Here is a 22,447-nt window from a genome sequence, read left to right as displayed (position 1 = left end):
TATCTTCCTTTTCCTAGCTTTACTACCTGCCTCATAGTCTTGTGATCACTAGCATGTAAGTCTAAAAAAAAAGTCCTAATTTTCAACTGCCTACCTAACTTCTTGAACTCCCTTTGCAGGCAGAAAGAGAGATGAGGTCCTATGCCATTGGCACCAACATAAATCATAACTTTCATTGCTCACCCTTCCTTTTCAAAATATCCTTTAGATGCTTCCTGGCATACTTGACCCTAGCAGCAGGAGGCAACACCATCTGGAGTCTTGCTTGTGATCACAGAGACACCTATTCCCCTGACCATAGAGTCTCCTATCACTGTTGTTCACCTATACCTCAACCTCCCCTGCTATGCAACAGTGCCACTTGTGGTGCCACTGATCTGGCTGCTACTGTTGAGACCATATCCCTCAACAGTATCCAAAATGATGTACTTCTGGAGATGGAAATGATAGAATGGTAGGCAGCAGACAGCATCAAGGATCCAGATTCAATTCTGCTTTGGGTGACTGTGTGGAGTTTCAACATGCTCTCTGCGTCTGTGTAGCTTTCCTCTGGGCATTCAAGTTTCCTCTCAGTCCGAAGATGTGCCCATTTCATGGGCCGGCCATGCTAAGTTGTCCCATAACGTCCAGCAAAGTGTTGGCAAGGTGGATTAACCATAGTAAAATGTAGGGTTACGGGCTAGAGCATGGGTCTGGGGTGAGCTGCTCTTTGGACTTGCTAGACCAAATGACCTCTTTCCACACTGTAGGGATTCTACGATTCTGGCCCCAGGAGACTCTTGCGCTACACATCCACACATAAACACCTTCCTGGTGGTCAGCCAACTCTTCTGTTGTACAGCCCTTATTAGTGGTGTAACTAGCTTACTAAAAAACATGCTCTGTACGACATTCTCTGTCTCATGGATGCTCCAGAATGAGCCCATCCACAGCTCCAGGTGCTCCACTCAGCGCATCAGGAGCTGCAGCTAAACACACACACTGCATTCATTGTTACCATGGACACTGGAAGTGTCACTGATTTCCCAAAAATTCTAGGAGGAGCATTCCATGGGGTTGCATTCTTCTGCTATTGTGAATCTCAAAACCAACCTTATCAAATACAGACAGAAACTGATTTCACAACCTAACCCGCTAGTCACTGACCTTGGATCTCTTACTCTAGCTCTCTATTTCTCGCAGACTAAAACCACAAAAAGTAGTCCTGTTATAATTTCTCTGGCCAATAGTACTTGCACTATAAGTGTCTTTTAAGTGGTAGAACTACTATGCATTATAACTAGATTTAAAATGAATAGCCATCATATCAGAGTACAAAACATCATTTTCTTCTCAACAAAGGTAGCCACTTCCTCCCTCCTCACCTGGAGGCGTAACAACTAAGTGGTGTCCTTTCTGCAATCAACAAACTAGGTCTAACTTTGCTAAGGGACCATTTGTAACAAACTACTAAAAAAAGGTTCAAAAAGAAAAATAAGTATGTATAGATAATATATCTGATATCAAAGTATATAAGGCATCTGAACTGCTTAAGATGCTTTTGAGGACACTGAAGGAAACAAGTGGAAGTGCAGATGCAATGACCATAATTTTTCATAACTATCTTTTCAGAAGCATTGGGGGGTCACAGTTTCTACTGGGGGGCGGGGGGGGGGGGAGAGCAGGAGGAGGAGGAGGAGAAGAGGAGAAAAATGAGTACAGAATTGGTGTTGGGGCAAATCAATAGGATTAGAAGTTGGTAAATATTCAAAGTCCAAAAACTTACATCCTAAAGTGTTAAAGAAAGTGGGCTGAGATGTAGATGCCTTGGTGGTAATCTTTCAAGATCCTATAGATTCTGGAACAGTTCCTATGGATTTGAGAATAGCTGACACAACCCTACAATTTTTTAAAAAAGTATGAATTATAAATTGGTTAACCTGACATCAATAGTGGGGAAAATGCTTGAGTCCATTAGAAAAGATTTAATAACAGTGCACTTGGAAAACAGTGACAAAAAAATCAGACAGGTTCACCATGGATTTACAAATGAGAAGTCCTTCTCGATAATAAAATGTGAGGCTGGATGAACACAGCAGGCCCAGCAGCATCTCAAGAGCACAAAGGCTGACGTTTCGGGCCTAGATCCTTCATCCTTCTCGATAAATCTACTGGAATTGTTTGAGAATGTAACTAATAGGTAAAGTTAAGCTAATGTATGTGGTATACTTGAACTTTCAGAAGGTTTTTGCTAATGTCTCACACAAGAGATTAGTATGTAAATTAAAAGCACAAGGATTGGGGTAGTGTATTGGAGGTAGATAGAGAACTGGTTGGCAGACAAGAAACTGGAGGAATAAACAGATCTTTTTGAAATGGTAGTGACCAGTGGGTTTCACAATATATTAATGATTTAAATGAGGCAGCCAAATGCTGCATTTCCAATATTCACATGATATGAACCAACGTAGAAATAGCAGCTTTCTGAAGGATCCAGAGATGCTGCAGTGTAATTTGTACAGGCTTAGTGGACAAAATGGTGAAGTATAACGTATGTAAATATGAAGTTATCCACTTTGGTGGCAAAAACAGGAAGGCAGATGGTGACCGATTGCAAATGAGACCCGAGTGTCCTCCAATACCAGCTGCACAAAATTTGCATGTAGTACAGGTGGTAGAGAAGACAAATGATCTGAACGTCTTCATAGTAGGAGGATTAGGGTACAGAAATAAGGATATCACTGCAATTTTATAGGGCCTTAGCGAGTCTGCACCTAGAGTCTTACATGCAGTTTTGGTCTCCTTATTGGAGGGCACATGTTCTGGCTGTGAATGTAATGCAACAAAGTTTAGCTGAATGATTCCTGGGATGGCAGGAGGGTAAATGCAGGAAGGACACTCTCGATGACCAGAAGGCCAAAACCAGGTGTCACAGTCAAAGGATATGGAGTAGCCCATTCAGGCCTGAGAAGGAGGAGGAAAAAATTTCTTCAGCTCAAGAATGGCAAGCATGCAGACTCTCCAACAGAAAGTGGTTCAGGCCAAGTCATTAAATTCTTTTAAGAAGGAATTAGCTATAGTTCTTGGAGCTAAAAGGATCAAAATGAATGGGGAAGAGGCAGGAACTGTTCTGAGTTAGAAGATCAGTTTTGAACATATTGAATGACGGAGCAGGTTCAAAGATTCAAAATGTCCTACATACCCAAATGATACATTTCTGCACTTTGCTGTTCCATTAAAGAGACTGCAACTTCATTTTTGGTTTTAAAAAAGAAGCCACAACCATATTTCTGACAAAGCTTGCAGCTTTAAATTCAACTGGTTGAATTTTCCTCTTTCTTAACCAAATGGCTCCAAGTGCTAATTGAGTACCCTTCAAGGTTGTTGGAGCCTGAATCTGATTGATTGATTGATTTTCCAGGCTTTGAATCTCTATAGCCTTGACCTTCTGACTTTCTTCCATTTGTAAAAGATGTTTGAAGTCGCGTAACAGAAACTACTCTGATACTGTTAGTGAAGCAGAATCATAGGATCCAACCTTTGCTCTGTTGCTAGAGATGATATTAATGATAACCAAAATCTTTGTAGGAAAATATCTTCTGGAATTAACATATTTTGCAGCCAAAAGTTTAAAGTATCAAATAGCATGTAACATTCCAGCATGATGCCCACTCTACCTCAGAACCTAGTGGTTAGCACTCCCTTTTTATTAGTCACCTGAAAAGATGAACAACCCAAGGTCCACACAAGGGACATGACAACCAAGCCTTGCATCGTGTGTGGGGGGGGGGGAGGAGCAGATTCTTTTTCAGTTTCCAATCTCCACTTTATTCAGGATGCTTCCCAATTATTAAAAGTCCACTCTGGTATACAAGTCTTGCCACTTTACTACTTGTCTAGTATTTACTCCATTTCCAGAGGTTTCAGATAAGATTTTGTATTAGCATCCTCATTAAATGATAAGGCATGAAGATCATCATCCAACTCCACTTCACCCAAAAGATTCCATTTGCTAGCCTTTGTTCAATAATATTCTTCATATCCATACATAACTCTACCTGGGCCAGAGAGTGCTAGTGATAAGAAATGAATAGGCGAATAATTTCTATTTTCTCTGCAATAGAATTTTTTGCTCTTCAGTCACATGAGAAAGAAGCACATTTCCCAGCTCATATGTAAGAGCAAAGAAAGACAGAAACACATGCTTTTTAATAACAGCTTCAGTTCTGCTATTCAAGGGTCTCTTAGAAGTAATGTATGCTACACAACCATGTTCTTTCATTTTTGTCAATTAGCAGTCATGCTGCACAAAACTCAAATTTGGGTGCTGAATCTCATTTCTGAATCCCCTACTGTTTCAGCTGAATGGAATCCTAGCAATTCAGCTGCTGCCTCCTTTTCTTGTTGGATTAATGGAGAAATACCTGCTTCTCTTCATGTAGCTGCTAATCCCATGAATTATTCACTTTATTTTCCTGTACGAGAACTAAAAAGCTGGTCAGACTTTAGGTACATTTAAGTTATCATTGGACAAGCGTATGGACGTACATGGAATAGTGTAGGTTAGATGGGCTTCAGATCAGTATGACAGGTTGGCACAACAGAGGGCTGAAGGGCCTGTACTGTGCTGTAATGTTCTATGTTTAGACAGAGACCAGTTTATTTGATAATTATTAGATAACTTGTATTTAACCTCAAGGAATTTCCATTAAGAAAGTGATTCTTCAAATTTCACACATGCATTACAGAATTGTATGAATTAACTGTTTTATTTGAAGGAATGTCTGCACTTTATTTAGGTGACATGTTTATGGTTTTTAGGTTTGCTATTTTTCTCAGAGTTCAGTCAGAAGAATTTTAAAATGCAGATAACATGGCAACTTGATACCATTGTGAAAGACGTCTATAAAAAGGTAAACAAAAATGAAGTGCCTCATCCCAGGAACCAGTTTCTCAGAAAGATTGAGAAAGTTGGGACTGTTCTACCTGGAGAAGATTTGATGAATATGCTAAAAAGGACTTAAAAAAAAGGGATTGTAGGCAAGAGCTGCTGTTGGTTTTGAGGTCCCCCCCCCACCGCCAAATGCTCAGCTAGATTTATTCATTTCCTTGCGGCAGTAATTGCTGGATTTTCTCCATGAATTTTGCACTACTTTTGGAACTTTTAAGAAAAAGATTAAAAGCAAAGGTACTTTAAAAAGGGAGGAAGGAGAGTGTATTTCAGGGGAGTGTATTTCAGGAGAGCAACCACTTGAGACTGGGGAATTGCACAAGGCTTGGATATCAGCTTGTGAAGCAGTTAACAAGTGTAATTTCACAGCTGTCAGACTGAGACATTGCAGAAGAGATCTAGATGTCAGGCTTCACTGAAATAACAAAGCAGCAGTGCAGTTTCATAGCTGAGGTGGGAGGTCTAATATCCAGCTGCAGAGTTGCAGATTTGTTTTAAAATCTATTCCCGGAAACTACAGAGGAGGACGATCTTTGGTTTTTGAGACTGATCAGTTAAGTGTGTGATTTCAAGATGCTTAAAATTTCTAAATATTTTCATTTTTAAATCTATAATAGTAAGGTGAAGGCATTTTTGTTCTTAAGTTTATATGTGATTTATATGATAGACTTTTAATAGGAAGGATTGATATGAAGTTATCCCAGAGTAGTGTTTTGAGCAGCAAGACTGAATTAACGCTGCACTTTTAAACAACTTGTGTATTGAATTTGTTTTTAGGTAATTTCTGGATCTGTAGATTGTTAAAAGGAGCAAGAGCAGCTCTTCCTGACAGATGAGAGATCAGGAAGATTTTGAACATTCCTGGGAGACTGCATCAGCAGGAAATGTTTGATTGCAAAACCTATCAACCCACATAGATCAATTGGTGCAGCAGTTAGAAGCAATAAGGAGTGATGGATGGCAGTTTCAGGAAGAAAAACTGCAGATACAGTTAGGTAGATTGTTGACCATTAGGGCTGGTAGAAGAGGCAGCCATATAGTGCATAAGTCTCCTGTGGCTATTCCCATGCCAAACTGCACGTGCATGTATGTGCCAGAGGTGGGGATAGGGGTAGGGGTGGAATGATGGCCTGTGAGGGCAGTGTAGCTCCGACAGCCAGGTATCTGGTACAGTGACTGGCTCAACTCTAATGGAGGTTCATCAGATTCAATGTAATCAATTGTAATAGGGGACTCCCTAGTCTGGGACAATTTTGCAGCTGTCAACAAAACATCATGATGTGTTGCCTCCCTGGTGCAAGGTTCAAGAACACAGTATATTCTGAAAGGGAAGAATGTGAGCAGGAGGTTGTAGTGCACATTGCTACCAATGACATACACAGGGAGAGGGATGAGGTCATGGATAGAGAATATAGGAAATTAAGCAGGAGGTTAAAAAGTACGTCCTAAAGTATAGTAACATCTGGGCTACTACGGAAGTCAATGTGCTAGTGAGAGTAGTAATAGCAGGACACAGCAGAGAAATGTGGCTCACCTAACCTAAACATTCCTGGGCACTACAGACAATTTAAATGTCCAATCCACCTACCTTGCACATCTTTGGGCTTTGAGAGGAAACCAGAGCACCTGGAGAAAACCCATACAGACTCAGGGAGAATGAGCAAACTCCACACAGACACAGTCACCTGAGGCTGGAACGCAGGCCACTGGCCCTGTGAGGCAGCAGTGCTAACCACTGAACCATGCTGCCCACAAAGGGGAGCATTTTTGGTTAAGGATAACATTACAGCTGTACTTAGGGAGAATATTTCTGGGAGATCATCCAGTCAAGTTATCTAATGGGTTGAACTGAAATAAGAAAGGGATTCTCACCTTGTTGAATTATGTTATAGCACCCAGAGTAGTCAGCGGCAAATTGCCTTACATATTCATTTCTCACTCTCCTATCTGTAAGACTAGTAGGGTTGTAACAGTTGGGGTTTTTAAACTTTCCAAACATAGGCTGGGACTACGGAAAGGAATTTGTTAAATTTGTACGAGAAAACTCTTATTGAATAATGGGATGTACCTACTAGAGAAGGAGCAATACTTCACCTTTTGGTGAGAAGGAAGGCAGGGCAAATGACTGAGGTGTCAGATCAGGAGCACTTTGGGGCAAGTTGATCATTATAACAGTTTTAAAATAGTTCTGGGAAAAGGACAGAGCTGACCAAAAGGTTGAAGTTTAAATCAGAGTAAGGCCAATTTTGATGGTGTTAAACAGGAACCTATGAAGGTTGACTAAGTGAGTCTATTCATAGATTAAAAAGGATGGTTGGGAAGTGGGAGGCTTTCAAAAAATTAAATAAACAGTTCACAGACGGTGCTCCTGATAGTGTGAAGGGCAAGGCTGGTAGCTGTAAGTAATGCTGGATGACTAGAGAAATGGCAGCTCTAATTAAGAAAAAGTAAGCATATATCAGGTATAAATAGCTAGCATCAAGTGAATCACTAGAGAAGTATACTCCAACTGCCTTCATACTGAAGACGGAAATCAGGAAGGCATAAAAAAAAGGGATATGAGATAGCTTTGGCAAATAGTGTTTGAATTGTCCTTAAGGGCAAAGGAGGAACTAGGAAAGAATTGGGACCCCTAATGATCAACATGGTAGTCTGTGTGTGGAACCACAGGACATGGGAGAGATTCTAGATGAATTTACTGTGGAAGAGGATATGAAAGCTTGGGAAATAAACAGCCATGTCTTAAAGTTCCCTAAGAATTCATATTATAGAAGAGGTTGGACTGCTCTTAAAATGCAAAAAAGCAGATAAATCCCCAGTACACGACCAGGTATTTCCCAGAACTTTGTGAGAAGGTAGGGACGAGATTTCTGGGCCTCTTGATGAGATACCTGTATCATCGACATGAGTGAGGAAGACTGGAGGATGGCAAATGTGGGGTCTTCGTTTAAGAAAGGCTGTAGGAAAAGTCAAGGAACAATAGACCAGTGAGCTCAATGTAAGTTGTGGGTAAGTTGTTGTTGGGACTTCTAATGGACAGGATGTACCTGAATTTGGAAAGGCAAGGACTGATTACAGATAGGCAACATTGCTTTGTGCAAGGGAAATCATGTCTCATAACGTGATTGGATTTTTTTTGCACAACTGACAAAGAAGATTGAAGGCAGCAGTGTAGTAGACGTGGTCTATAGAGGCTTCAAAAGCGTTCGACAAGTGTTGCATGGTAGTCTGATCACAATGGAATCTGGGGGAGCTAACCTTTTGGATACAAAATAGGCTTGAAAATAAGACACAGAAGGTGGTGGTAGAGGGTTCTTTTTTGGATTGCAGGCCTGTGACCAGTGATGTGCCACAAGGATCGGCCTGGGTCCACTGTTTTTCAACACTTATGAACGATTTGGAGGTGAATATGGGAGGTGTGGTTATTAAGTTTTGAGATGACACCAAAATTGGTGGTGTAATGGACAGTGAAGATTATCTCAGAATATATCGGTGCCTTGATCAGATGGACCAATGGGCCAAGGAGTGACATATGGAAATTAATTTAGATAAACATAAGGGGTTGCATTTTGCTAAGGCAAACCGGAACAGGACTTGTACAGTTAATGTTAGGGTCCTGGTGATGGTTGCTGAACAAAGAGACCTAGAGCTGCAGGTGCATTGTTCCTTGAAAGTGGAGTTGCGGGTGGACAGGGTGGTGAAGACTGTGTTTGGCACACTTGCTTTCATTGGTCAGAACACTGACTATAGTAGTTGGGATATCATGTCGCTTCTATACAGGACACTTTTAGAATCCTACGTATAATTCTGATCACCCTTCTATAAGAAGGATGTTGTTAAACTTGAGAAGGGGCAGAAAAGATTTACAAGGATTTTGCCAGGAGTTAGAAGGGATAAACTGAACAGGCTAGGGCATTTTTGCAGGAGTAGGGAAGGCTGAGGGATGACCTGACAGAGATTTATAAAATCTGAGGGGAATGGATAGAGTGAACAGTCAAGGTCTTTATCCAAGAGTCCAAAATGAGACAGAATAGGTTTAATATGAGAAGGGAAAGGTTTAAAATAAAAAAGGACCTGAGGGGCAACTTTTTCAACAGCAACTGGAGGCTGGTACAATCACATTTAAAAAGGCAATCAATGTTTGGCAGAACAAAGTTGATGAGTTGAATGGCCTTCCATAGAATCCCTACTGTATGGGAGCAGGCCATTTTGGCCTACCAGGTCCACACCCATCTACGTATGCTCCCACAACTAAAGGTCTATACAGAAAGCAATTAGGCAAGCAGATGGTATGCGATCTTTTGTTAAATTCAGATGTCGGTGTTGGGCCTAGGTTGTAGTCCAACAGGTTTAGTTAAAATCACAAGCTTTCACAGCACTGTTCCTTCATCAGGCATTTCACCTGTGATTTTAAATAAACCTGTTGGGCTACGACCTTTCACCTTTGACCTCTGACTTTGTCCACCCAGGTCCAACACTGGCATCTCTGCATCATGTCTAGCTTGTTAGGAAAGGAATGGAGTAGAAAAGTAGATGTCTTACCATATTGATGCAATTACACTAAGTAATTCCACTACCAAAAGAAGTAGATATTTGTCTAGGTGGAACTGCAGCGAAGGTTCATTAGACTAGTTAAGATATAGGAAATGTCACTAAAATTGGGATGGAGTTAAACGTTTACGTTTAGGATTAGAACACAGAACATTACAGCACAGTACAGGCCCTTCGGCCTTGGATGTTGTGCTGACCTGTCATACCAATCTGAAGCCCATCTAACCTATACTACTAGATTACAGAGATAATGGGAACTGCAGATGCTGGAGATTCCAAGATAATAAAATGTGAGGCTGGATGAACACAGCAGGCCAAGCAGCATCTCAGGAGCACAAAAGCTGACGTTTCGGGCCTAGACCCTTCATCAGAGAGGGGGATGGGGGGAGGGAACTGGAATAAATAGGGAGAGAGGGGGAGGCGGACCGAAGATGGAGAGTAAAGAAGATAGGTGGAGAGGGTGTAGGTGGGGAGGTAGGGAGGGGATAGGTCAGTCCAGGGAAGACGGACAGGTCAAGGAGGTGGGATGAGGTTAGTAGGTAGCTGGGGGTGCGGCTTGGGGTGGGAGGAAGGGATGGGTGAGAGGAAGAACCGGTTAGGGAGGCAGAGACAGGTTGGACTGGTTTTGGGATGCAGTGGGTGGGGGGGGAAGAGCTGGGCTGGTTGTGTGGTGCAGTGGGGGGAGGGGATGAACTGGGCTGGTTTAGGGATGCAGTGGGGGAAGGGGAGATTTTGAAACTGGTGAAGTCCACATTGATACCATATGGCTGCAGGGTTCCCAGGCGGAATATGAGTTGCTGTTCCTGCAACCTTCGGGTGGCATCATTGTGGCAGTGCAGGAGGCCCATGATGGACATGTCATCAAAAAAACCATTTCCACTCCCCCTCCCATTCTCTTGATGACATGTCCATCATGGGCCTCCTGCACTGCCACAATGATGCCACCCGAAGGTTGCAGGAACAGCAACTCATATTCCGCCTGGGAACCCTGCAGCCATATGGTATCAATGTGGACTTCACCAGTTTCAAAATCTCCCCTTCCCCCACTGCATCCCTAAACCAGCCCAGTTCATCCCCTCCCCCCACTGCACCACACAACCAGCCCAGCTCTTCCCCCCCACCCACTGCATCCCAAAACCAGTCCAACCTGTCTCTGCCTCCCTAACCGGTTCTTCCTCTCACCCATCCCTTCCTCCCACCCCAAGCCGCACCCCCAGCTACCTACTAACCTCATCCCACCTCCTTGACCTGTCCGTCTTCCCTGGACTGACCTATCCCCTCCCTACCTCCCCACCTACACCCTCTCCACCTATCTTCTTTACTCTCCATCTTCGGTCCGCCTCCCCCTCTCTCCCTATTTATTCCAGTTCCCTCCCCCCATCCCCCTCTCTGATGAAGGGTCTAGGCCCGAAACGTCAGCTTTTGTGCTCCTGAGATGCTGCTTGGCCTGCTGTGTTCATCCAGCCTCACATTTTATTATCTACTAGATTACAGCTCATCTTATTAGAAGTGCAAAATTCTTAAAAAGGCTTTGACAGGAAACAAACTAAAATAAAAATGCTCCTGGTTCTGGAATATAGAACATAGGGATTAGTCACTTCAGACAAAGATGAGAAGTTTTTCTACTGAAAATGTATCTTTAGAAGCCTTCATCCCACAGAGCTTTAGATGTCTCATTATACAGTGTATTCAAGCCACAGGTCATTGCTGTATATTCTTCAGGCTATGTGTAGCTGAAGTAAAACAGCCTTACCGAACGGTAAAATCAGAGCCAAGTTATTTTTCTCAATACTATTACTTTTAATTTGCTTAATCAAGTGAAGATTTAAACTACATATATTTAATTGGGATTAGTTGTAAACACTCTGCAAGGAAAATGAGCATAGAGCCCAGGCCAAAATTAAGACCATGGATTCATAATTTTGTGGTTGTTTTAGGACTGAAACTAATATAAACTGTGAAACTTGAAGTTTTTTAAAAAACTATTACTGAAGGATATACGCATATTTTAAATTGGCTTTATTTATAATATAAAGAATGTAACAGGTCTCTCAGATAGCAAAAGAAGCCTGTACACATGGTTGGTAAGGATGAGGGTATGCAAGGAGAATGGTTAGGCCTGTGAGAGGAAGAAACAGAGGGCTTTTAGGCCATCTGCATGGGGATTGCAAGTGTATAAGGATGGAATGTCCACAGGCTCCCTCCCCTTCTGCCTCTCCTGCAGGCCCAACCAGTACACCCTCCACCGACTCCCTCATCTGCTCCACACTCCTCACTCGTCCCACCACCTCGACACCTTTCTGTGTGACCACAGGAAGTGCTACACCTGCCCCAACACCTCCATCTAAAGACCCAAAATAAAACCTTCCATATCAGACAATGTTCACGCTCATGTCCACTAATGTGGTCTACTGCACTCGGTGCTCCTGATGTGGCCTCCTCAACATTGATGAGACCAAGTGGAGGTTTGGAGATGGCTTTGGAGAGCACCTGCGCGCCATTCTTGACAAACGACATCATCTTCCAGTCGTGAACCATTTCCACTCCCTCTCTCACTTCCAAAATGACATGCCCATTCTGCACGTCCTCCAGTGCCACAATAAAGCCACCCAGAAACTGGAGGAGCAGCAGCACATCATATTCCACCTTGGGAACCTACAACTCCATTGTCTCAATGTGGACTTTACTAGTTTCAAAACCGCCCACCCCAAGCCTCATCCCATGACCAACCCTCCCGCTCATCCCCACCTCCGTGACCTGACACAATCTGTCCACCTTCTCTCCCACCTAACTGACCAATCCCCATCACTGCCTACCTTCACTCGCCTATCACCATCCCATCTACCTTCCCCAACCCCATGCTCCCCCCATTTATTTCAGAGCTCCCTTCCCCCTCCCCCATTTTTGAAGGGTCCTAACCTGAAACTTCAGATTTCCTGCTCCTCTGATGTCACCTGGCCTGCTGTCTTCCTCCAGCTCCACATAGTTATCCCAAACTTCTGTATTGGCAGTTCTTACTTTCACCTAGTAAGCACTGTTGATGGTTTAAGCCTTTGCACTACCAAGATGTGAATGTTACCTGAATAAATTGTTATCATGTGGAATACAAGAGAAAGTGCACAGCTGAAAAACCATAAAATCAAGCTTATCTAGACAAAATCAGTAGCCTTGTGGTTTAAGGAGTCTATACAAGTTGCTGGTACTTGCACTTCAAAAAAATTCTTAACACACAAAAATGTAAAAGCTTTTAAAATGAGCAGGAAAAAAAATGCCTTCCAAAAAGAAAAATGAAAAGTCTATAAAGATCACAGGAATCATGGAAAGGAATCCCAGAACACAGGTGTTGCATAAAAATGAAATAGTCATCAATGGTATCTCAGAAACGGAAGATGCATTCAGAGATGTCTAGCTGGATGGAGATCAGAGGTAAGATTGTTAAAGACTGTGGAAGGAACCAAGAAGAACTTGAACAATTCCCCAGGATTATAGGTAACCAGCAGAATTTGCCTATGGCAAGGCCGAGGAAGGGGGAAGATTCTGTGCTGGTGAAGACACGGGCTTGTGTTCTGAATAAATTTTTAGTTGGTGTGGAGACAAATTATGACCACAGTAGAGAAGTAAAATCTCAAGAAGATAGTGTGTTTCAACATTGTTGGAATTGAGCAACATGGCCAGTACTGCTCAGGAAGAAAACAGACTTTGAGGCAGAATGGATGAGACAAATCTTGATTTAGTTTAAGGTTTTCCCACAATTCTAGGTTTAATCTGGGGTGGCGGGGGCAGATGGAACTGCCATTAAGACCATGAGACATAGCAGCTGACGTAAACATTCAGCCAGTCACGCTTGCTTTGTCATTCAATGACATCATGGCTAATTTGATAATCCTGAACTGCCCTTTCCTGCCTTATCCCTTACTGATTAAAAGTATCTCCTATCCTTGAATCTACTCAGCAACCCAATCTACAGCCTGCTGCAGTAAGAATTCCACAGATTCACCATCTGTAGGCATTCAAAAATTACTCTTCATCTCGGTCTTAAATGAGAATCCTTTACTGTACTGAGATTTAGCCTCTTGGTTTCAGACTCTCCCACAAAGTGAAAAACCTCCCTACATTTGTGGTATCATGTCCCCAGGAATCTTATGTTTTAAAAAGCTAGTCTCAACCTTCGAAATTTCGATGTCTCCAACCTAGTCAGAAGAAAAACCTTGTGAGCTTCTGTGGACTGCCTTTAATGCCAGTATAACTTTTCTTAGGCAAGGAGATCAAAACTATTCAGGTGTTCAAAGTGTGGTGTGACTGGTACTTCGCATAGTTTTTTGTAAGGCTTCCCTATATTCTAAAATGAATAGAGTATCAAAAAAGAGGCCAACATTCCAGTTGCCTTTCCACTATCCACTGAAATTGGAGATTAGCTTTCTGTGATTCATATACTAGAACCCACAAATTCCTCTGCTGCAGCTTTCTACAGTCTTCCCCAATATAAATAAATAATCAGCTCTATTCTACTCACCAAAGTCCATAATTTCATATTTTCCCACATCAGATTTCTGCACATTCAACCTGTCTATATCCCTTGGTAGACTCAGGGCATCACCCTCACTATCTGCGAGCCCTCTGCTAATTTTGCAACAGCCTATCTTCAAGCGAAGGCATATTGTTGACATCTGGCCCCACACTAATCCCTGTGGGTTCCGACTAGTTACAGATAGGGCATTTTCAGGATGACTTTCTCCAAACTGTCTTTCAAATGAGTATATGTTGATTGCTTCATGAGACAGGAATTCATTGAATCATCACAGGCGTAGGTAAATTAGTTTATCATAAATCAATGTTGTTCATTTGAGCTAAATGAGTCTGTCCTCTGAAAGTTTCTCTTTTAAGTGCATACTCTATTTCCTCTTGAAAATTTCAACTGATTTTTATTCCACTACCCTTTCAGTTTATTCAAGACCACAACTTGCTCTTCCCCGCAAACTTTAAATCTATGTCCCTTCTGTTAGTGGAAACAGTATTTTCCTATGTACTTTAACACCCAGTTCTGTACAAGTCTATTAAATCACCCTTAGCCTTTTCTGTTCTAAGGTGAACAATCCTACCTTCTCCATATTTTCCTAAAATAGGACAGTTGACATGCCTAGAACCATTCTAACTTTCTCCTACAACCTCCTTGATATCCTTCTTAGAAGGATGGTGCCCAGAATTAAACATAGCTGGAAGGTTTACCACAATTGTTCTGCTATTGTACTTGCTACGATCAGATTGAGTTGAGAGGCACTTATTCTGTTCACGGTGAGTCACAATGTATTTCATTTGTTTTCAAAAAGCAAGGAGCTATTTTAATTCAACTAGAATTTAATTAACTAGATAAAAATGAAGGAGCCAATTCCAAGGGTTCCTTCAATGAGAGGTATTTTACTATCCACTGACCCCAAGGGGTGGTAAAAAGCAAACAAAAAGGGGAGGTATGGGGATAGGAGAGAAAAGAGGGAAAATGAAAGAAAATGCAATTTAAGTTCTTGGGCTCTGAATCACAAAAACGTGAAATGAGTCTACAGCTGCTTTGCTACTGTCTTGATTCGTCAACAGAGGTGAAATTTGTGAATCTTGGAAGTCTTGGTGAATGGTGGTTTTCCCACGTTATGTTTCACTAGGTGCTTCTAACAAAACACTCTGGGAAAGAGTGCAAACCTTCCAAGTTCTGTAGTTTGTCTGTTTGTTTGTCTGGAACCATTTGTCTGTCCCCTCTGCTCTGCCAAGCAAGCGACTGAAATTTAATTTGTTCACATATATCCAATTCTAGCTCTGTTGTTTTTCCACAAGGAACTTTTCACCTAACATGAACTTATTAGGAGGAGTGAAAGGAGCTGCAAACCTTTTGATGTTAACTTCATTGAAACAGTTATTTTAGTAAAGAGGGTTTAAGTATATTCCATTTGGGTTTCATAATCTTGCCTCAACCAGTGATAGGGGCACCACAGCAGCCAGTTTAGATCAGCATTTCTCATCTTTAAAATTTACTTTATTCTTGTTCTGCTTCCACAATCTGATTTTACTCCCTGAACCTTGGACTAAATCTGTGTTTACTATTATCATAACACATCAATCACAAAGATGAAGATGCAAGCAATATTTCTCCTTTCTGTTTACGGTGCATTATGGTTCCGGGTCGCTATGAAAGATTATAATAAAAATTGGATGACAACATACACTTTGTCACTATTCTTTCTATCTGAGCTTCAAAGCTGCTCTGGGACTAGCATTCAGACTAGTTTGTCTATGTCTTAATGCTTCACTGCCCACTTCTATAATCCAGGTTTTTTTTAAAAAGACCAACTTGACTTGCAGAATGTTAGTTAGTGTGTAGTACTCAGAAGTGTGCCTCCCATCAATTGTTTGAACTTATATCCTGCACCACACTTTAGTGTAATTTCACATCAATGAGATTAGTTAGCTCAGCTGGCTGGTGACAGGTTTGCAAATGTAGAGTGATGCCAACAGTTTGGTTTCAATTCCCACACTAGCCAACATAACCATGAAAGAATCTTAACTTTTCCCCTTATCTAAGGTGTGGAGACCCCCAGACTAAACCAGCACCAGCTCGGATGAAGAGTCACCTTGGCTTGAAACTTTAGCTTGCTCTCTCTCCATGGATGCTGCCTGATCTGAGAACAGTCCTCTGGTCTGTTAAGTCAATAATGATGTTACCTGTAGCCAGTCTGTGGCACAACTGCTTATCAAATTTGATTGTTAACCAAACCAATGGTGTTTCAAGACAACAAAGAATGGAGTTCCTGCTGTCTGAGGCCCCTTTGTGGTGAGGTTCAGGTTCAAGTTCCACCTGCTCCAGAGGTATGTAATAACATCTCAGAACAGTAGAGGCAGCCGCCTCTACATCGGGGAAACCAAGCAGAGACTTGGGACCGCTTTGCGGTACACCTATGATCAGTTTGCAACAAACAACTACACCTTCCAGTCGTGAACCATTTTAACTCTCCAACCCATACTGCACTACCACCACCACCACCACCCCTCCCCCCACCGCTCCTTGGATGACATGTTCATTCTGGGCCTCCTGCATTGCCACAATGAGGCCACCAAAAGATGCAGGAGCAGCATCTTCGCTTGAGAACCCTGCAGCCCAAGGTTATCAATGTGGGCTCAAGCTTCAAAATCTCCTCTCCCCCGACTGCATCCCAAACCCAGCCCAGCTGGTCCCTGCCTCCCTAACCATTCCACCTGCTTCAAGCTCCACCCCAATCTCTGACCGACTAACCTCATCCTGCCTCCTTGACTGGTCAGTCCCCCCTAGGCCGACCTATCTCCTTCCAAACTCCCCATCTACATTCACCTTCACCGGCTCCAACCCATCCCTTTGGCCTACCTGTCTCCTCTCACCCTATTTCTCCTTTATCCATCTACTTTCTGCCTCCCCTTCCCTCCCTATTTATTTCAGGGTCCACTTCTCCTCCCCCATTTCTGAAGAAGGGTCTTGACCGAAACATCAACTTTCCTGGTTCTGATGCTGCTTGGCCTGCTGTGTTATCTCAAATTCTCAGTTCCCACTATCACAGATTCTGAATGATTTATTTTTATTACATACTTTGCTGCTTAAAAGAACTGTGGATGCTAGAAATCAAAAGAAAAATTGCTGTCAATTCTGCTTCCTCCTCAGATGGTGACATTTTGAATCTGTTACACTTCATCAGGACTCAAGACTCAAAAACAATAACTCTGCTTTCTTCTCATAGATGCTGCCAGATTTGCTGAGTTTCATCAGCAATTTGTTTTTGTTTCAGATTCTACCTATGCATCATCAGACCATTTCTTGAAGGTATAGAATTTTTAACTATATCCTTTAACACTGACCTCTACATACTTAAAACAGTCCCTTTTGCTGCCTTAGTAGTGAAACTCCCCTCTGGTGAGAGGGTGTAAGCACTGAGCTTTCCCTGTCAGCCTGCTCTGCAATAACCATTGCTATTCTAACCTTTCAAAAGATAAAGGCAGTGTCTACTATTTCTCATCAAATCTGGGATTAAATGGGCTTCAATCCTTAGAGTTGGGTGTGGATCCCTCTCCAAAGTGCCTTCATTGTTCTTTTGAGAAAGGAGAAGTTTCAATTTAAACCCCTTACTCTCCTCATCAGTACTTTCTGGTCTTGCTCTTGCCCCTTTGACAACCCTGCCCCTCCTGAACTCTAGACTCATCTTCAAGCCTCCAAATCTGTTACAACCAGGTTGTTGGGGGGGGGGGTGTATAGGGGAATAATTAGCTCATGTTTTTTCAACCCCCCCCCCCCCACTCTTGGATGGTCACAAACTTTTTGTTTCACTATTAGTGCAGTTATCACACTGCAATTAAAGCTTAGTTAACTCCTCTTTAAAATGAGGGAGCCTATATTGAGATTTTCTTCAAAGAAAGAGGACTTTTATCACATACTAACTTAGAAGAAAAAATAGGAGAACATGGGGCGGCACAGTGGCTCAGTGGTTAGCACTGCAGCCTCTCAGCACCAGGGACCCGGGTTCGATTCCAGCCTCGGGCGACTGTGTGTGGAGTTTGCACATTCTCCCCATGTCCGCATGGGTTTCCTCTGGGTACTCTGGTTTCCTCCCACAGTCCTAAGATGTGCAGGCTGGGTGGATCGGCCATGCTGAATTGCCCATAGTGTTCAGGGTGTGTGGGTTATAGGGGGATGGGTCTGGGTGGGATGCTTCAAGGGACGGTGTGGACTTGTTGGGCTGAGGGGCCTGTTTCCACACTGTAGGGAATCTAATCTAATCATAACAAGTGCTCATGAACACTGAATAAGATTTTTTAAAAAAGTAGGATGGATGTGTCTAATGTAAACATGAGTATAAAAGATGTAGTTTACAGTTCTTAGTCTCTAAAGTTACGAGAGCATAACTAGAGTCTTTAAAAGTTGCCTAGCTTACACAGCGGTACTGAAATTTATGAAATCCTGGAGTCCTCCGTGAATGATCATTTTCCCAAGTTGCTTTTTCACCAGGTACTTCATTCAAGGCACGGTAAGGCAGAAAGTGAATGCCAGCGAGAGCCTTCCAACTTGCATTATTATGAAACAGTTTTTTGCCTTCTCTCCCTGCTCACCTAACCAACTAGTAAAATAGAATTTGTGTGTATATCCCTGAGACTAACTCCATTGTCTTTGCAAGCTATATACTCCACTGGCAACAGTTCATTTCTAAAACAGGTGAACCTCTCATGCAAATGTGAATTAGACAGGAGATAAAAACCTTAATGCAAACTCAGTTGTTCTGGTTTCAATGCTTTTAGATGAAATGGTAAATTCAGTGCATCGAGTTTAGTGTATTCCATATGGGTTCTCTGGACTTGCCCCAATCTGGTTAGCTGATCACAGTAGTCATTTTAAGTCAGCATTTATCTTCTTTAGAAAAAATACCTCAGTTTGTGAAGGTCTCAGGCATCAAAATGAGATCATTGTAATTGAATATTGCAAGCCCATGATCGGAACATTCTTTCCACGTTATTTATAAAGCCTTTCCAACTTGTCATGTCACTGTCGAAGGTTTGGTACATAAGCCATCCATTGTGTATTCCTGCCCTCTAGCTGTAATTGTCTTCTAAAAGACATTAAATATTATCTGCTATGGGTCTGCCCATTATACCATTCAACATCCTTCTGAAGTCTGCACTTGTGCTTCTCACTGTTAAACACATCTAAGATTGAAGTCATCTGCAAACTGTAAATGTTTCAAATACCCAACTCCAGGCCACTGAAGTGATAGCTTCCACACCACCTTCTGGGCACATTACGAGGCTGATAAGAAGTGTATGGTAAACAGTGCTCATTATTACTCTGTCTTAATCAATATATACCTATGATGACACTGCGCCTTTCCTTGAGCTTCATTCTTGCTAACAAGTCTCTTCACTTTTGTAATACTAATACATAATTGCACTATTACGAAAATTAAAATACATCAGATGCTGGAAATCTGCAATAAAAACAGAAAATTGCAAAAATGTTCAGCAAGTCTGATAGTGCCTGTGAAGACAGAAATAAAGTTAGCATTTAAAAAGGTCAATAATCAAAGTTCATTAAACTCCAAGGAGACATAATGCAAAAGAACGTTAATGTGGTGCATTGCAAGGTAACAGAGAAGTGGGTGAATAATACAAAAAATGGTATTAGTAATGACTTTTTAGTCTCAGACTCAGATGATCCCAAAGGACAGGAGAATTGCAAGTGTGGTACTTTTGTTCAGAAGGATTGAAAAGGGTATGCACAGCTGCTACACACCAGACGATTTAGTTTGGAGTAGCTCAGTGCTAAACTTCAAAAGAACATTGATAAGCTAGGATATCAAGGTGTAGAGCTGGATGAATGCAGTAGGCCAAGCAGCAGAGGAGCAGGAAGGCTGATGTATCGGGCCTAGAGGGTCTGGGCCCGAAACGTCAGCCTTCCTACTCCTCTGAGACTGCTTAGCCTGCTGTGTTCATCCAGCTCCACACCTTGATATCTCAGATTCTCCAGCATCTGCAGTTCCTACTATCATTGTCAAGCTAGGTGTGGAATAGATGGATAAGCAGCAGATAAAGTTCTGTGCAGACAAGTGAGAATAATAATTTTAGTAACAACAGAGACAATATAACAAAGGCTATAATAGGAGAGGATCCTGGCTTGTAAACATACACAAATCATTAGAAGGTGGCAGGATGACTGAACAGTTAATTCAGCATAAACAAGTTTAGGCTTTATTAACAAATGCAAGAAAGTACAAGAGCATGTACAAAGTCAAGGAAGTTATATTAAACATGCATAAAATATTGTTTCTGTTGGAAGCATCAAGAATGAGAGGGTACAGAATTCAAGTAATTGGAGAATGGAAACAAACTGTTTCATGCAGCATATTGTTAAGAAAACATCTGCAATGTGCTAGCTTATAGCTCAGAGGCAAAACTGCTACTAACTGAGCCATAGCCAACACAAGTTTGGTACTCTTCTATTATCAGTTGCTGGTTGCAAAGAATCATCTGAAATTTGAAAGATAGTTATCCACACAGTTGGAGAGATATGGGGCAACGTTGGATATATAAAATGAAATGGTCTAGAACAGCGAAGCAGGCTGTTTAACTACATTTATTTCTATAATCAGTCCTTGGAGTTACAGGCCTTGAAGAATTACAGTATTTTTTATTGTTCATATTCTACTGGATCTAAAGGGTGTTCACAATGTCAATCTAGATAGCTGATTTGAACAGAATTATGTTTTGTATTGAATTGAAAACATACAGGCATACCCCCTTTTGAAATTTAAAAAGTAGTTTTGGTCTGTAGGACAAAAAGAAACCATTATGCAGCAGTATTCTGAATTAGCTGTTAAACCAAGGTACCAATGACATAAAAAAACCCCCGAAAGAACTGGATGCTATAAAGTCAGAAACAAACAAATTGCCGGAAAAGATCAGATCTGGCAGCATCCAGTTGAAAGGAAGGGTCATTCTACCAGAAATGTTAATGCTATTTTCTCTCTACAGATGTTGCCAGATCTGCTGAGCTGTTCCAGCAATGTGTGTTTTTGGTCCCAATAATATGGTTGACTGATTCAACAACATTATTCAAAAGGGAATAAGGTTGATCTACCAGTGTGCTAACTACAGTCTCCTGACATGTATTACCAATTTGTAATAGATTAATTATCCATTCGCATCGATGTGTGGGGAAACTTGTTACGTGCAACATAGTTGTTGCAAGTTGTAGACAAATTAATTGTATAGAAAGGGCTTTGAGATATATCTGAAGCATGACAAATCATTACATAAATACAGTCCTCTGCTTACACTGTCAAGACAAAAAAGGCATTTCCCCCAAGCTCTTGCTTAGAAGAAAAAAAGATACATCTTTAAAAAGGTGCAGAGCTTAGGGTTGAGCTATTTTCCTGGGTAGATCTGTCAACTTGCATCCAGTACGTGACTGGAATGTTAGATTGTATATTAAAACGAAGTACAAGTTACACGCTCTCATTGTTGTTCAAACTCAGCTCTTTGAAAAAGAGAGAGACAATTACTAGTGATAATGGGAACTGCAGATGCTGGAGAATCCAAGGTAACCAAGTGTGAAGCTGGATGAACACAGCAGGCCAAGCAGCATCTCAGGAGCACAAAAGCTGACGTTTTGGGCCTAGACCCTTCAGAGAAGACAATTACTAATTTAGAAGATCAATTTACCTTCAATGTTTTTACCCAGTATGAGCTGTGCAAGTGGAAAGACTCATCATGTTGGCATGAATAACTGGTTTCAGGTAAATGTGAATGCTCAGCAGAAAGCCAAATAGATGCAGGCAAGCACCTCTACTTAAGAAGTTACTTAAAAACAAAACCATAGTCAACAGGAAATTCATTACTAAGTACTTGGGCATTCTCAAGAAAGAATCAGTTCTGTGCCAAATTGTTTAACTCACTACTTCTGACAATTAGATTGACAATTTTGTTAGATGTGATAGATAAATTTCTTGCAAATTAATTTGGCAAAATAGTTGTGGATGGGGTGGATACAGGATCTTAGCAGGTCTGGCAGCATCTGTGAAGAAAAAAAATCAGTTAACTTTGAGTTACTGGAGTTATTTAGGTTTTTATACAGGATCTTACACCCCTTGTAGATGAAGTGCATATGTGTCAATAAAGCCATCTACTCAGTGTGCAGAAGAGTGATAAAGGCCAGAGAGAAAGTAATAAAATGGGAGGTAGCATTGTTGAGATGAAACAGGAGTTCTCTCTTTTTTTAAAAAAATTCTACATTAAGGTTTAAAGAACAATTGGTAAAAAACAGGGTTTTTTTAAAATCCCTGAAACAATTTTAATTAGTAACGTTATGGTGAATTTAGACTAATTATTGTATAAACGTTAACAGAAATAACAGAGTCCATTACAATATAACGGACAGTTTAATATGGCTGACCAACAACAGTTAAACTTCTT

The 22,447-nt window shown here is 41.5% G+C and overlaps 1 protein-coding gene across 8 annotated transcripts in view; it reads right to left on the bottom strand.

The window, feature by feature from the left end:
* plag1 (pleiomorphic adenoma gene 1) overlaps window positions 1–22,447 on the bottom strand; it is a 125,522-nt gene that overhangs the window by 32,778 nt on the left and 70,297 nt on the right. Inside the window, exon 1 of one of the 8 annotated variants that reach the window (XM_059646034.1) lies at window positions 19,346–19,426. The exons of the other annotated variants lie outside the window; for them this stretch is intronic. The gene's annotated coding sequence lies outside the window, so the exon portion shown is untranslated. Of the gene's footprint in view, window positions 1–19,345; window positions 19,427–22,447 lie in introns of those variants that run through there. 8 annotated transcript variants of the gene reach the window in all.

Source organism: Stegostoma tigrinum, chromosome 5 (genome assembly GCF_030684315.1).
Source record: "Stegostoma tigrinum isolate sSteTig4 chromosome 5, sSteTig4.hap1, whole genome shotgun sequence".
Lineage (NCBI taxonomy): Eukaryota > Metazoa > Chordata > Chondrichthyes > Orectolobiformes > Stegostomatidae > Stegostoma > Stegostoma tigrinum.
Note: the sequence above shows the minus strand (reverse complement) of the source record. Positions and strands in the feature narration are given on the sequence as shown.